The sequence below is a fragment of the Montipora capricornis genome, chromosome 7, assembly GCF_036669925.1.
Source record: "Montipora capricornis isolate CH-2021 chromosome 7, ASM3666992v2, whole genome shotgun sequence".
Classification (NCBI taxonomy): Eukaryota; Metazoa; Cnidaria; class Anthozoa; order Scleractinia; family Acroporidae; genus Montipora; species Montipora capricornis.
This window is the reverse complement of record NC_090889.1, coordinates 43,439,042-43,441,541: the sequence shown is the minus strand read 5'-3', so window position 1 is coordinate 43,441,541 and position 2,500 is coordinate 43,439,042. Positions and strand designations below refer to the sequence as shown.

Here is a 2,500-nt window from a genome sequence, read left to right as displayed (position 1 = left end):
CTTCATCGATTTGCTCGATTGTTCATCAATCGTATTTGTTTACATATTATTGAAACATCAGTTTGTCAAAACTACAGTAGGTGAATCCTTCTGGAATGACTATTGACGCAAGTTTAACATCAACGGTTAACTGTTCAAATAAAATTAAAAAATAATAATAAACGTTTCATAACAACGGCCAAACTTGCTTCTTGCACGGAGGGTGGGGTATTTCACGCTCTGTGTGAGGCACTAAGGGACCGTTCATTTTTTGTGAGAAAGGGGGGGCTGGTGGGATTTGGGGGGGGCCACTAAAAAAAAATTGGCTTGAAAGGGGGGGCCAGCCGAAAAAAAATGAAGGAAAAGGGGGGGTTGGACGAAAAAATTAAATTAAAAATAGGATAAGAGATTTTACAAATTGAGGAAAAAATTGACCTCTTTTATTTATAACAAATATACTAAAACATTTCCAGGGTATTCAAGAAAACTTCTCAACAGCTTTTTATATATTTTATAATAGCAGTGAACGTACCATAATAACAGTCTTGAATAGTAACAACTTTCTTTTCATTCATAAAAATGTTGTTGTCAAGCGCATATTAAACAAAGACCAATAATTTGAGTCCTGTAATTGGAACTGACCTCCTTACCAAGGCTTTTTCTGGGAAATTTCTGAAGTTTTCTTGTGGAGTAAAGGTAGGACAAGTTTGTTCTTTTTGTTGTGAATGGACTGGACCACCTATAGGGAGATGCCCCAAACCATTTCCTGATCATGCCTGCCTTCCAAAGTACCACTACCTTCCTTATCAGCAGACCCCAAATGAGGGGCGTGATCCAGACGATTGGCAACCAAGAGTCCAGTTGAAAGAGGCGCATGCCAGTGGTAGCGTAGTTTTGTCTGACCCAGAGAGCGTAGCTAGATTTGGAGACAAATTCATTGTGCAACCAAAGTTTGTGGTTGACTATCTCCAGCATCTTGAGGTCATGGAGTTCAAAAAAAAGAAGAGACTGGAGGAAAGGGCAAGGGAAAGTAGGGAGGCAAGAGAAAAGTCCTATGAAGGTTATCATTGGGCTAATTTGTGTGAAGATGCCACCAAGCTAAAAAAGCTCCATGTGCCAGAATTGAACAAATACTTAAAACATCATGGGCTATTAAAACAGCATCAGAAGAGCAACAAGAATGACAAAGTGAAGACAATTATGGGACACTTCTTGCGAATGAATACTCTCAGAACTGGACAAGCCGAAGTGGGAGGCAGGAATGAATCAGGTCAACTAAACAGCAGTGATGAAAGCAGTGAGGGAGAGGAAACTGATGATGACTACAAGAGTGATGCCCCTGACTCTGAAGACGACTCAAATGATGTCGTTCTTGCTTTTATCGCCTCAGATGAGGAATACGCAGACGAGCGGCCAGCTACAACATGCTCAGGACGAGCTGTAACAAGTGGTGGGGCATTTGACGGTGTAAACTGGCAACATGGGGGGGGGGGGGAGTTGATCATATCATTTTGTAAAGGTCAAATGCCCAAGGGTTTGCCAGGGGGTGGGAGAGGGAGGATGGGCCCTCTTGGAATTGATTGATACATAACAAAACAATCACAGCCTTTAGAGAAAATTAATTACATAAAGAGAACTTAAAGATGGAATTACAAAGAGTCATTACCAACCCCTAATTTTTCTTTCAAAGCTTCATGACGATGATCCACCGACCATAAAGGTGGGAGGTACTTTGGGTGCATGGTATCAACAAAGTGCTTTCTCCACATCTTTTCAAATTCCAGTAGTTTCCCTTCTTCACGAACTCTTTTCACCACTTCACGTCCATGTGACACAAAATTAGCATTTTCCTTACGGGTTTCCATTGCTGCAGCCTGCATGATGATTTCTTGAGTTAAAACGGGTGCATTGAAGTATTTCTGCACAATTATTGACAGTTCCTGGCGTCTGTCCTCTGGTATTTTGTTACCTGCATAATTTAAAGCTCTTGCAGCTGACTTCACTTTCCTTAGAACTGGATCTTCCACAAGTCGACACACAGCAGCATTTCCTTTAAAGAAAACGAAAAATCAAAGTGGCTATGAGTCACTGAACTCGGAAAATTAATTGCTACGAATACCACCGATCTGTGGAATGGGCCCGACTTACTGAGTCACTGCCCCGCCCACTTTCACTTGTAAATAGTTCAAATCCTTGAGAGGTGTTGTGCTCGATGCTACCTTTTAGGCCAGCAAACAAAACTTACACTCGAAGTAACAGCGAGACCGTGGTTGCACTTGCAACCTCTTCGCTGGACAAGAACAAAACATATCTTTCCATTGTTCTGTTTCGGTACACCTTAACGGCGAAAGCACACCGTCAGAAAGGAATTTCATCCAAATGTTTAACTGAAGTGGCAGTCAGTCAATAATTCAGACCAATTCCACAGAACGGTGGTTTTCGTAGTATGAAAGGTGAAAATGTTGAGCCTCGTTCCCAGGGTCTATCTTCTACCCTTTCCCAAGAGAAGGAGAAGAGACCT

At 41.8% G+C, this 2,500-nt stretch overlaps 1 pseudogene; it reads right to left on the bottom strand.

Moving 5' to 3' along the window:
• Nucleotides 1-2,500, bottom strand: part of LOC138057645 (exonuclease 3'-5' domain-containing protein 2-like) — a 73,698-nt pseudogene that overhangs the window by 46,216 nt on the left and 24,982 nt on the right.